The following is a 13879-nucleotide window of genomic DNA, read 5'->3' on the forward strand; positions in this document are numbered from 1 at the left end:
TGCTTACCTGTAGCTGTAATTGGACAGACAGTGAGCTGCGTCAGGTGCCCAGAGAAGCATTGGGTCAAATGTCGACCTGATTTAAGCAGCTAACCGATCGCTGCAGCTGTACATAGTCTATTGGTAAATAGCCCACCCATTTTCACCTACCTCATCCCCATACTGTTTTTATTTATTTATTTCTCTGCTCTTTTGCACACCAATATCTCTACCTGTACATAACCATCTGATCATTTATCACTCCAGTGTTAATCTGCTAAATTGTAATTATTCGCCTACCTTCTCATGCCTTTTGCACACAATGTATATATGGACTCCCCTTTTTTCTACTGTGTTATTGACTTAATTAATTGTTAATTGTTTACTCCATGTGTAACTCTGTGTTGTCTGTTCACACTGCTATGCCTTATCTTGGCCAGGTCGCAGTTGCAAATGAGAACTTGTTCTCAACTAGCCTACCTGGTTAAATAAAGGTGTTCTCAACTAGCCTACCTGGTTAAATAAAGGTGTTCTCAACTAGCCTACCTGGTTAAATAAAGGTGTTCTCAACTAGCCTACCTGGTTAAATAAAGGTGTTCTCAACTGGCCTACCTGGTTAAATAAAGGTGTTCTCAACTAGCCTACCTGGTTAAATAAAGGTGTTCTCAACTAGCCTACCTGGTTAAATAAAGGTGTTCTCAACTGGCCTACCTGGTTAAATAAAGGTGTTCTCAACTAGCCTACCTGGTTAAATAAAGGTGTTCTCAACTAGCCTACCTGGTTAAATAAAGGTGTTCTCAACTAGCCTACCTGGTTAAATAAAGGTGTTCTCAACTAGCCTACCTGGTTAAATAAAGGTGTTCTCAACTAGCCTACCTGGTTAAATAAAGGTGTTCTCAACTAGCCTACCTGGTTAAATAAAGGTGTTCTCAACTAGCCTACCTGGTTAAATAAAGGTGTTCTCAACTAGCCTACCTGGTTAAATAAAGGTGTTCTCAACTAGCCTACCTGGTTAAATAAAGGTGTTCTCAACTAGCCTACCTGGTTAAATAAAGGTGTTCTCAACTAGCCTACCTGGTTAAATAAAGGTGTTCTCAACTAGCCTACCTGGTTAAATAAAGGTGTTCTCAACTAGCCTACCTGGTTAAATAAAGGTGTTCTCAACTAGCCTACCTGGTTAAATAAAGGTGTTCTCAACTAGCCTACCTGGTTAAATAAAGGTGTTCTCAACTAGCCTACCTGGTTAAATAAAGGTGTTCTCAACTAGCCTACCTGGTTAAATAAAGGTGTTCTCAACTAGCCTACCTGGTTAAATAAAGGTGTTCTCAACTGGCCTACCTGGTTAAATAAAGGTGTTCTCAACTAGCCTACCTGGTTAAATAAAGGTGTTCTCAACTAGCCTACCTGGTTAAATAAAGGTGTTCTCAACTGGCCTACCTGGTTAAATAAAGGTGTTCTCAACTGGCCTACCTGGTTAAATAAAGGTGTTCTCAACTAGCCTACCTGGTTAAATAAAGGTGTTCTCAACTGGCCTACCTGGTTAAATAAAGGTGTTCTCAACTAGCCTACCTGGTTAAATAAAGGTGTTCTCAACTAGCCTACCTGGTTAAATAAAGGTGTTCTCAACTAGCCTACCTGGTTAAATAAAGGTGTTCTCAACTGGCCTACCTGGTTAAATAAAGGTGTTCTCAACTAGCCTACCTGGTTAAATAAAGGTGTTCTCAACTAGCCTACCTGGTTAAATAAAGGTGTTCTCAACTGGCCTACCTGGTTAAATAAAGGTGTTCTCAACTGGCCTACCTGGTTAAATAAAGGTGTTCTCAACTGGCCTACCTGGTTAAATACAGGTGAAATAAAAAAATAAAAATAAAAAAAATAATAAATAAACGGAACATAATTCCCTTTTTTTAATGGGCTTTTCTCTCTATATATATTCTTACATTGAATATAAGCATGAGAGTAGCATTATATTTACCAGCTATTTGTTCGGGGTGGAGAGCTAAGTAATTAAATTGTGGCGGAGAGTTTTGTCTGCCAGATTCGCCGTATTGTGACATTGATTTAATTCCAACACGTTAATTAATGCGCGAAGAAACCATCAATAAAGTCTAGCGCACTTTACAGTTCAAAGTGGAAAAAAAATCTGCTTTGTTTTTCTGATTTATACATTGACAATAGCTAGGTACATGAGTAATCCTTTTGGAGACGGGACTGTAAATACATTGTAAATACCAATCCCTGGAGAAGAATGTAAAATCACTCATATGGAAGCAAACTGAACATCATATCAAGATGACGTGTATTGGGTCCCCCACAGTGAAGTAGGCTATAAATAGCTGTACCATTATTCCACATTTTAATAATTGCGTGCCCTCATAATTTGTGTGGATGACATGTGGAGGCCCAATCTACAGGTCTGATCCTGTCCACTTCATGTATGCGTTTTAGACTATATGAGCTGGCTTTTCTCTGTTTTATTTTACAGTTTGTTTCATGTTAAATATTAGCCACTATCAGTAACATCAACATCTATATATATATATATATATATATATATATATATATATATATATATATATATATATATATATATATAACTGTCACTTTAGTGTTAGTTGTTTTTTCAATTTGTATCTTACATATTTTTTATTATTTTTTATTATTATTATTTATTATTCCGTTCCCTTTCTTTCCTCTCTCATGTCCCTGGTTCATGAGGGTCGCTAGCATCAGTAGATCATGTTAAGATAACGTTGTGCAGTAATTTAGGACATGTAGCCTCCTGAGTCATTATTTAACTCAGACAACACATAGCAGGTTAAACCTGGAGCCTGGCGCATAGTTCATGACGACTGGACCTTTGTCAATGTTATTGATCACATACAAATCGTTGGCTGGCCCTCGCTTCATACTCGTCGCCAAACCCACTGGCTCCATGTCATCTACAAGACCCTGCTAGGTAAAGTCCCCCCTTATCTCAGCTTGCTGGTCACCATAGCATCACCCACCTGTAGCACGCGCTCCGGCAGGTATATCTCTCTAGTCACCCCCAAAACCAATTCTTCCTTTGGCCGCCTCTCCTTCCAGTTCTCTGCTGCCAATGACTGGAACGAACTACAAAAATCTCTGAAACTGGAAACACTTATCTCCCTCACTAGCTTTAAGCACCAACTGTCAGAGCAGCTCACAGATTACTGCACCTGTACATAGCCCACCTATAATTTAGGCCAAACTACTACCTCTTTCCCTACTGTATTTATTTTATTTATTTTGCTCCTTTGCACCCCATTATTTTTATTTCTACTTCGTACATTCTTCCACTGCAAATCTACCATTCCAGTGTTTTACTTGCTATATTGTATTTACTTTGCCACCATGACCTTTTTTTGCCTTTACCTCCCTTATCTCACCTCATTTGCTCACATCGTTTTTAGACGTGTTTCTACATAGACTTGTATATAGACTTGTATTATTGACTGTATGTTTGTTTTACTCCATGTGTAACTCTGTGTCGTTGTATGTGTCGAACTGCTTTGCTTTATCTTGGCCAGGTCGCAATTGTAAATGAGAACTTGTTCTCAACTTGCCTACCTGGTTAAATAAAGGTGAAATAAAAAAATAAAAAAATAAAAATTCTGAGCAGGAGTCAGAGAAACTGGAACCCTGACCTGTTCACCTTGTCGTGCTGCTGATCCAGTTTATGCTGTTGTGCCTGTGGCTGTGTGTGTGTGACTGTGTGTGTGTGACTGTATGACTGTGACTGTGTGTGTGACTGTGTGTAACTGTGTGTGACTGTGTGTAACTGTGTGTAACTGTGTGTGTGACGGTGTGACTGTGTGTGACTATGTGTGACTGTGTTTGTGTGACTGTGTGTGTGACTGTGTTTTTGTGACTGTGTCAGACATTGTGTGTCAAATCAAATGTTATTGATCACATACATATATTTAGCAGATGTTATTGCAGGTGTTGTGAAATTATTGTGTACCTAGCTCCAACAGTACAGTAATATCTAACTAAATGCCTGTGTTTCTACCTCCAACAGTAGTATCTAACTAAATGCCTGTGTTTCTACCTCCAACAGTAATATCTAACTAAATGCTTGTGTTTCTAGCTCCAACAGTGCAGTAGTATCTAACTAAATGCTTGTGTTTCTAGCTCCAACAGTGTAGTAATATCTAACTAAATGCTTGTGTTTCTAGCTCCAACAGTGCAGTAGTATCTAACTAAATGCTTGTGTTTCTAGCTCCAACAGTAATATCTAACTAAATGCTTGTGATCCTAGCTCCAACAGTGCAGTAGTATCTAACTAAATGCTTGTGTTCCTAGCTCCAACAGTGCAGTAGTATCTAACTAAATGCTTGTGTTTCTAGCTCCAACAGTAATATCTAACTAAATGCTTGTGATCCTAGCTCCAACAGTGCAGTAGTATCTAACTAAATGCTTGTGTTTCTAGCTCCAACAGTAATATCGAACTAAATGTTTGTGTTCCTAGCTTCAACAGATTAGTAGTATCTAACTAAATGCTTGTGTTTCTAGCTCCAACAGATTAGTAGTATCTAACTAAATGCTTATGTTTCTAGCTCTAACAGATTAGTAGTATCTAACTAAATGCTTGTGTTTCTAGCTCCATCAGATTAGTAGTATCTAACTAAATGCTTGTGTTTCTAGCTCCATCAGTACAGTAATATCTAACTAAATGCTTGTGTTTCTAGCTCCAACAGATTAGTATTATCTTACTAAATGCTTGTGTTTCTAGCTCCAACAGATTAAATAGTATCTAACTAAATGCTTGTGCTTCTAGCTCCAACAGATTAGTAGTATCTAACTAAATGCTTGTGTTTCTAGCTCCAACAGTACAGTAATATATAACTAAATGCTTGTGTTCCTAGCTCCAACAGTGTAGTAGTATCTAACTAAATGCTTGTGTTTCTAGCTCCATCAGTACAGTAATATCTAACTAAATGCTTGTGTTTCTACCTCCAACAGATTAGTAGTATCTAACTAATAGCTTGTGTTTCTAGCTCCAACAGTAATATCTAACTAAATGCTTGTGATCCTAGCTCCAACAGTGCAGTAGTATCTAACTAAATGCTTGTGTTTCTAGCTCCAACAGTAATATCGAACTAAATGCTTGTGTTCCTAGCTTCAACAGATTAGTAGTATCTAACTAAATGCTTGTGTTTCTAGCTCCAACAGATTAGTAGTATCTAACTAAATGCTTATGTTTCTAGCTCTAACAGATTAGTAGTATCTAACTAAATGCTTGTGTTTCTAGCTCCATCAGATTAGTAGTATCTAACTAAATGCTTGTGTTTCTAGCTCCATCAGTACAGTAATATCTAACTAAATGCTTGTGTTTCTAGCTCCAACAGATTAGTATTATCTTACTAAATGCTTGTGTTTCTAGCTCCAACAGATTAAATAGTATCTAACTAAATGCTTGTGCTTCTAGCTCCAACAGATTAGTAGTATCTAACTAAATGCTTGTGTTTCTAGCTCCAACAGTACAGTAATATATAACTAAATGCTTGTGTTCCTAGCTCCAACAGTGTAGTAGTATCTAACTAAATGCTTGTGTTTCTAGCTCCATCAGTACAGTAATATCTAACTAAATGCTTGTGTTTCTACCTCCAACAGATTAGTAGTATCTAACTAATAGCTTGTGTTTCTAGCTCCAACAGTGTAGTAGTATCTAACTACATGCTTGTGTTTCTAGCTCCATCAGTACAGTAATATCTAACTAAATGCTTGTGTTTCTACCTCCAACAGATTAGTAGTATCTAACCAAAAACTTGTGTTTCTAGCTCCAACAGATTAGTAGTATCTAACTAAATGCTTGTGTTTCTAGCTCCATCAGTACAGTAATATCTAACTAAATGCTTGTGTTTCTACCTCCAACAGATTAGTAGTATCTAACTAAATGCTTGTGTTTCTAGCTCCAACAGATTAGTAGTATCTAACTAAATGCTTGTGTTTCTAGCTCCAACAGATTAGTAGTATCTAACTAAATGCTTGTGTTTCTAGCTCCAACAGATTAGTAGTATCTAACTAAATGCTTGTGTTTCTAGCTCCAACAAATTAGTAGTATCTAACTAAATGCTTGTGTTTCTAGCTCTAACAGATTAGTAGTATCTAACTAAATGCTTGTGTTTCTAGCTCCAACAGATTAGTAGTATCTAACTAAATGCTTGTGTTTCTAGCTCCAACAAATTAGTAGTATCTAACTAAATGCTTGTGTTTCTAGCTCCAACAGATTAGTAGTATCTAACTAAATGCTTGTGTTTCTAGCTCCAACAAATTAGTAGTATCTAACTAAATGCTTGTGTTTCTAGCTCTAACAGATTAGTAGTATCTAACTAAATGCTTGTGTTTCTAGCTCCAACAGTACAGTAATATCTAACTAAATGCTTGTGATCCTAGCTCCAACAGTGCAGTAGTATCTAACTAAATGCTTGTGTTTCTAGCTCCAACAGATTAGTATTATCTAACTAAATGCTTGTGTTTCTAGCTCCAACAGTAATATCTAACTAAATGCTTGTGATCCTAGCTCCAACAGTGCAGTAGTATCTAACTAAATGCTTGTGTTTCTAGCTCCAACAGATTAGTAGTATCTAACTAAATGCTTGTGTTTCTAGCTCCAACAGTACAGTAATATCTAACTAAATGCTTGTGTTTCTAGCTCCAACAGATTAGTAGTATCTAACTAAATGCTTGTGTTTCTAGCTCCAACAGATTAGTAGTATCTAACTAAATGCTTGTGCTTCTAGCTCAATCAGTACAGTAATATCTAACTAAATGCTTGTGTTTCTAGCTCCAACAGTGTAGTAGTATCTAACTAAATGCTTGTGTTCCTAGCTCCAACAGTGTAGTAGTATCTAACTAAATGCTTGTGTTTCTAGCTCAATCAGTACAGTAATATCTAACTAAATGCTTGTGTTTCTACCTCCAACAGATTAGTAGTATCTAACTAAATGCTTGTGTTCCTAGCTCCAACAGTGTAGTAGTATCTAACTAAATACTTGTGTTCCTAGCTCCAACAGTGTAGTAGTATCTAACTAAATGCTTGTGTTTCTAGCTCCATCAGTCAGTAATATCTAACTAAATGCTTGTGTTTCTACCTCCAACAGATTAGTAGTATCTAACTAAATGCTTGTGTTTCTAGCTCCACCAGATTAGTAGTATCTAACTAAATGCTTGTGTTCCTAGCTCCAACAGTGTAGTAGTATCTAACTAAATGCTTGTGTTTCTAGCTCCATCAGTACAGTAATATCTAACTAAATGCTTGTGTTTCTACCTCCAACAGATTAGTAGTATCTAACTAAATGCTTGTGTTTCTAGCTCCAACAGATTAGTAGTATCTAACTAAATGCTTGTGTTTCTAGCTCCATCAGTACAGTAATATCTAACGAAATGCTTGTGTTTCTAGCTCCAACAGATTAGTAGTATCTAACTAAATGCTTGTGTTTCTAGCTCCAACAGTGCAGTAATATCTAACTAAATGCTTGTGTTTCTAGCTCCAACAGTGTAGTAGTATCTAACTAAATGCTTGTGTTTCTAGCTCCAACAGATTAGTAGTATCTAACTAAATGCTTGTGTTTCTAGCTCCAACAGATTAGTAGTATCTAACTAAATGCTTGTGTTTCTAGCTCCAACAGTGCAGTAGTATCTAACTAAATGCTTGTGTTTCTAGCTCCAACAGTACAGTAATATCTAACTAAATGCTTGTGTTCCTAGCTCCAACAGTGTAGTAGTATCTAACTAAATGCTTGTGTTTCTAGCTCCGTCAGTACAGTAATATCTAACTAAATGATTGTGTTCCTAGCTCCAACAATGTAGTGGTATATAACAATTCACAACAATGCACACAAATCTAAAGTAAAAGAATGGAGTTAAGAAATATATAAATATTAGGACGAGCAATGTCAGAGTGGCATTGACTAAAATACAGTAGAGTAGAATACAGTATATACATATGCAATGAGTAAAGCAGTATGTAAACATGTTAGGAAAAGTATAATTAAATGACTGAACAAATCATTTTAAATGGAACTGTAACTAAGTAAACTTATACTCTGTTTTATTATATCTGATTAACAACATGAGTTCATAAGAAGGGATTGTGTGACACGGACAAGGAGTAATTAAAGTTAATGAACACCATTCCAACTAGGAAGAAACGAATGGGTTGTGGATTAAGTAAACAGATAAGGTAGTTAACCTATGGTTGAACCGACGAAACTGAGCTCTGGGGTGTTGTAGATAAGGCAGTGAGTGCATTCCTAGGTTTTCTGTTAATTAGAACTGTCAGCTAAGTGGTGATCGATAATGGTGAGGAGTCAAAAGTTAATTCAGTTATGTTGTGTGTCCTGTGTATGTACTAGGGGGGTCAGAATGAACTCAGGGTTGAGTAACTTGGTGGTAGCTGGCTAGTGATGGCTATTTAACAGTCTGATGGCCTTGAGATAGAAGCTGTTGTTCAGTCTCTGGTTCCCAGCTTTGATGCACCTGCACTGACCTCACCTTCTGGATGATAGCGGGGTGAACAGGCAGTGGCTCGGGTGGTTGATGTCCTTGATGATCTTTTTGGCCTTCCTGTGACATCGGGTGCTGTAGGTGTCCTGGAGGGCAGGCAGTGTGCCCCTGGTGATGCGTCGGGCAGATCGCACCACCCTCTGGAGAGCCTTGCGGTTGCTGGCGGTTCATTTGGTATACATCTGTGTGTGTGACTGCGTGTGTGCGTCCATAAGAAAAGGAGACCCAGTACCCAGTGATAACCAGTTTATTCTTAGCTCCATGTTACTGTAGGCTATGTACATAATTGACAGAGCAGAGTGAGGCACATTGTCTGAACACTTCTACACAATATACTGGATGTATAGCACTGGTGATGCTAACACAAGGCTAAAGCATACAACATGTGATGCTAGTTCTGGGCTAAAGTATAGCATATGTGATGCTAGTTATATGCTAAAGTATTGCCCATGTTATCACAATACCTAAGTATAGCACTGATGATGCTAAAGCTAGGCTAAAGTAAGCTAAAGCAAAGCCAAGGTGATGTTAACAATCTGGTAAAGTATAGTACTAGCAACGCTAGGTTAAAGTATAGCACATGTGATGCTAAAGTAGCATAGCACATGCAATGCTAGGTTAAATGCTAGGCTGACACTAGGCTAAAGTAATGTGAAGCACCTTTGATCGTGGCGAGAACCCCAGCTGATTGCATACAAGTGAGTGAGGAACTAACGCGACACACCATACAGAAAGAGACAGAGAGCCGTGTCATGTTGCTGGTGACAGTATTGAACCAGTGTGTGTATTAGTGTGACAGCAGCAGATAGTTATAATATAACCTAAACCTAGTTTCTATATGGGCCAGTTTCCCAGACAAAGATTAAGCCTAGTCCTGGACTAAAAGGTGCTTTCAATAGAGAATCTCCATTGAGCTTTATTTTTAGTCCAGGACTAGGTTTATCCTGTAGTGTCGGTCCGGATGAGCTAGGGTCGGTCCGAATGAGTTGGGGTCGGTCCGGATGAGTTGGGGTCGGTCCAGATGAGTTGGGGTCGGTCCATATGAGTTGGGGTTGGTCCGGATGAGGTAGGGTCGGTCCGGATGAGCTAGGTTCGGTCCGGATGAGTTAGGGTCGGTCCGGATGAGTTAGGGTCGGTCCGGATGAGCTAGGGTCGGTCCGGATGAGCTAGGGTCGGTCCGGATGAGCTAGGGTCGGTCAGGATGAGATAGGGACGGTCAGGATGAGATAGGGACGGTCAGGATGAGATAGGGACGGTCAGGATGAGATAGGGACGGTCAGGATGAGATAGGGACGGTCAGGATGAGTTATGATCGGTCCGAATGAGGTAGGGTCGGTCCGGATGAGGTAGGGTCGGTCTGAATGAGGTAGGGTCGGTCCGGATGAGTTGGGGTCGGTCCGGATGAGTTGGGGTCGGTCCGGATGAGCTGGGGTCGGTCCGGATGAGCTAGGGTCGGTCCGGATGAGCTAGGGTCGGTCCGGATGAGTTAGGGTCGGTCCGGATGAGTTAGGATTGGTCTGGATGAGTTAGCCACGTTGTGATTACTTTCTAGTCACTAGTGCATTAGTATGAATGACCCTGTGCATGTAATACATACAGCCATACAGGTGTGTAAAGCCTAATCTTACAAAACAAAATTATTTTTATTTAGTACATATTATGTCCATTGTTGTATACAACATCAAAATACTAGAGTAGCACATTCTCAGAGATTTCTTCTAACACATCTTTATATTCTAGTCTAAATAAATTCAAACCATGATTTTGACATCATTTCAGAGGAACAGGAGATAATAGTTAACAGGTCATGTATCTACCGCTCTCCCTAGGTAGAGAAGATAAGAACAGCCAGGTAGAGAGAGCAGAGAAATAGGAGAGAACTAGTTATGGTAGAGAAGATAAGAACAGCCAGGTAGGGAGAGCAGAGAAATAGGAGAGAACTAGTTATGGTAGAGAAGATAAGAACAGCCAGGTAGAGAGAGCAGAGAAATAGGAGAGAAAGAACTAGTTATGATAGAGAGAGAGAGAACTAGTTATGATAGAGGAGAGAGAACTAGTTATGGTAGAGAAGATAAGAACAGCCAGGTAGAGAGAGCAGAGAAATAGGAGAGAACTAGTTATGGTAGAGAAGATAAGAACAGCCAGGTAGAGAGAGCAGAGAAATAGGAGAGAAATAGTTATGGTAGAGAAGATAAGAACAGCCAGGTATAGAGAGCAGATAAATAGGAGAGAACTAGTTATGGTAGAGAAGATAAGAACAGCCAGGTAGAGAGAGCAGAGAAATAGGAGAGAGAGAACTAGTTATGATAGAGGAGAGAGAACTAGTTATGGTAGAGAAGATAATAACAGCCAGGTAGAGAGAGCAGAGAAATAGGAGAGAACTAGTTATGGTAGAGAAGATAAGAACAGCCAGGTAGAGAGAGCAGAGGAATAGGAGAGAACTAGTTATGGTAGAGAAGATAAGAACAGCCAGGTAGAGAGAGCAGAGAAATAGGAGAGAACTAGTTATGGTAGAGAAGATAAGAACAGCCAGGTAGAGAGAGCAGAGAAATAGGAGAGAACTAGTTATGGTAGAGAAGATAAGAACAGCCAGGTAGAGAGTGCAGAGAAATATGAGAGAGAGAACTAGTTATGATAGAGAGAGAGAGAACTAGTTATGATAGAGGAGAGAGAACTAGTTTTGGTAGAGAAGATAAGAACAGCCAGGTAGAGAGAGCAGAGAAATAGGAGATAACTAGTTATGGTAGAGAAGATAAGAACAGCCAGGTAGAGAGAGCAGAGAAATAGGAGAGAGAGAACTAGTGATAGAGGAGAGAGAACTAGTTATGATAGAGAGAGAGAGAACTAGTTATGATAGAGGAGAGAGAGAACTAGTTATGATAGAGGAGAGAGAGAACTAGTTATGGTAGAGGAGAGAGAGAAATAGTTATGATAGAGGAGAGAGAGAACTAGTTATGATAGAGGAGAGAGAGAAATAGTTATGATAGAGGAGATAACTAGTTATGATAGAGGAGAGAACTAGTTATGATAGAGGAGAGAACTAGTTATGATAGAGGAGAGAGAACTAGTTATGATAGAGGAGAGAGAGAACTAGTTATGATAGAGGAGAGAGAGAGAACTAGTTATGATAGAGGAGAGAGAACTAGTTATGATAGAGGAGAGAGATAACTAGTTATGATAGAGGAGAGAGAGAACTAGTTATGATAGAGGAGAGAGCTAACTAGTTATGATAGAGGAGAGAGAACTAGTTATGATAGAGGAGAGAGAACTAGTTATGATAGAGGAGAGAAAACTAATTATGATAGAGGAGAGAAAACTAGTTATGATAGAGAGAGAACGAGTTATGATAGAGAGAGAACTAGTTATGATAGAGGAGAGAGAACTAGTTATGATAGAGGACAGAGATAACTAGTTATGATAGAGGAGAGAGAGAAATAGTTATGATAGAGGAGATAACTAGTTATGATAGAGGAGAGAACTAGTTATGATAGAGGAGAGAACTAGTTATGATAGAGGAGAGAGAACTAGTTATGATAGAGGAGAGAGAGAACTAGTTATGATAGAGGAGAGATAACTAGTTATGATAGAGGAGAGAGATAACTAGTTATGATAGAGGAGAGAGAGAACTAGTTATGATAGAGGAGAGAGAGAGAACTAGTTATGATAGAGGAGAGAGAGAGAACTAGTTATGATAGAGGAGAGAGAACTAGTTATGATAGAGGAGAGAGAACTAGTTATGATAGAGGAGAGAAAACTAGTTATGATAGAGGAGAGAAAACTAGTTATGATAGAGAGAGAACTAGTTATGATAGAGAGAGAACTAGTTATGATAGAGGAGAGAGAACTAGTTATGATAGAGGACAGAGATAACTAGTTATGATAGAGGACAGAGATAACTAGTTATGATAGAGGAGAGAGAGAACTAGTTATGATAGAGGAGAGAGAGAACTAGTTATGATAGAGGAGAGAGAACTAGTTATGATAGAGGAGAGAGAGAACTAGTTATGATAGAGGAGAGAGAGAGAACTAGTTATGATAGAGGAGAGAGAACTAGTTATGATAGAGGAGAGAGAGAACTAGTTATGATAGAGGAGAGAGATAACTAGTTATGATAGAGGAGAGAGAACTAGTTATGATAGAGGAGAGAGAGAACTAGTTATGATAGAGGAGAGAGAACTAGTTATGATAGAGGAGAGAGAACTAGTTATGATAGAGGAGAGAGAGAACTAGTTATGATAGAGGAGAGAGAACTAGTTATGATAGAGGAGAGAGAACTAGTTATGATAGAGGAGAGAAAACTAGTTATGATAGAGGAGAGAAAACTAGTTATGATAGAGAGAAAACTAGTTATGATAGAGAGAGAACTAGTTATGATAGAGGAGAGAGAACTAGTTATGATAGAGGACAGAGATAACTAGTTATGATAGAGGACAGAGATAACTAGTTATGATAGAGGACAGAGAGAACTAGTTATGATAGAGGAGAGAGAGAACTAGTTATGATAGAGGAGAGAGAACTAGTTATGATAGAGGAGAGAGAACTAGTTATGATAGAGGAGAGAGATAACTAGTTATGATAGAGGAGAGAGAGAACTAGTTATGATAGAGGAGAGAGAGAGAACTAGTTATGATAGAGGAGAGAGAACTAGTTATGATAGAGGAGAGAGAGAACTAGTTATGATAGAGGAGAGAGATAACTAGTTATGATAGAGGAGAGAGAACTAGTTATGATAGAGGAGAGAGAAAACTAGTTATGATAGAGGAGAGAAAACTAGTTATGATAGAGAGAGAACTAGTTATGATAGAGAGAGAACTAGTTATGATAGAGGAGAGAGAACTAGTTATGATAGAGGACAGAGATAACTAGTTATGATAGAGGACAGAGATAACTAGTTATGATAGAGGAGAGAGAGAACTAGTTATGATAGAGGAGAGAGAGAACTAGTTATGATAGAGGAGAGAGAACTAGTTATGATAGAGGAGAGAGAGAACTAGTTATGATAGAGGAGAGAGAGAGAACTAGTTATGATAGAGGAGAGAGAACTAGTTATGATAGAGGAGAGAGAGAACTAGTTATGATAGAGGAGAGAGATAACTAGTTATGATAGAGGAGAGAGAACTAGTTATGATAGAGGAGAGAGAGAACTAGTTATGATAGAGGAGAGAGAACTAGTTATGATAGAGGAGAGAGAACTAGTTATGATAGAGGAGAGAGAGAACTAGTTATGATAGAGGAGAGAGAACTAGTTATGATAGAGGAGAGAGAACTAGTTATGATAGAGGAGAGAAAACTAGTTATGATAGAGGAGAGAAAACTAGTTATGATAGAGAGAAAACTAGTTATGATAGAGAGAGAACTAGTTATGATA

This window comes from Oncorhynchus clarkii, chromosome 8 (assembly GCF_045791955.1).
Source record: "Oncorhynchus clarkii lewisi isolate Uvic-CL-2024 chromosome 8, UVic_Ocla_1.0, whole genome shotgun sequence".
Taxonomy (NCBI): domain Eukaryota; kingdom Metazoa; phylum Chordata; class Actinopteri; order Salmoniformes; family Salmonidae; genus Oncorhynchus; species Oncorhynchus clarkii.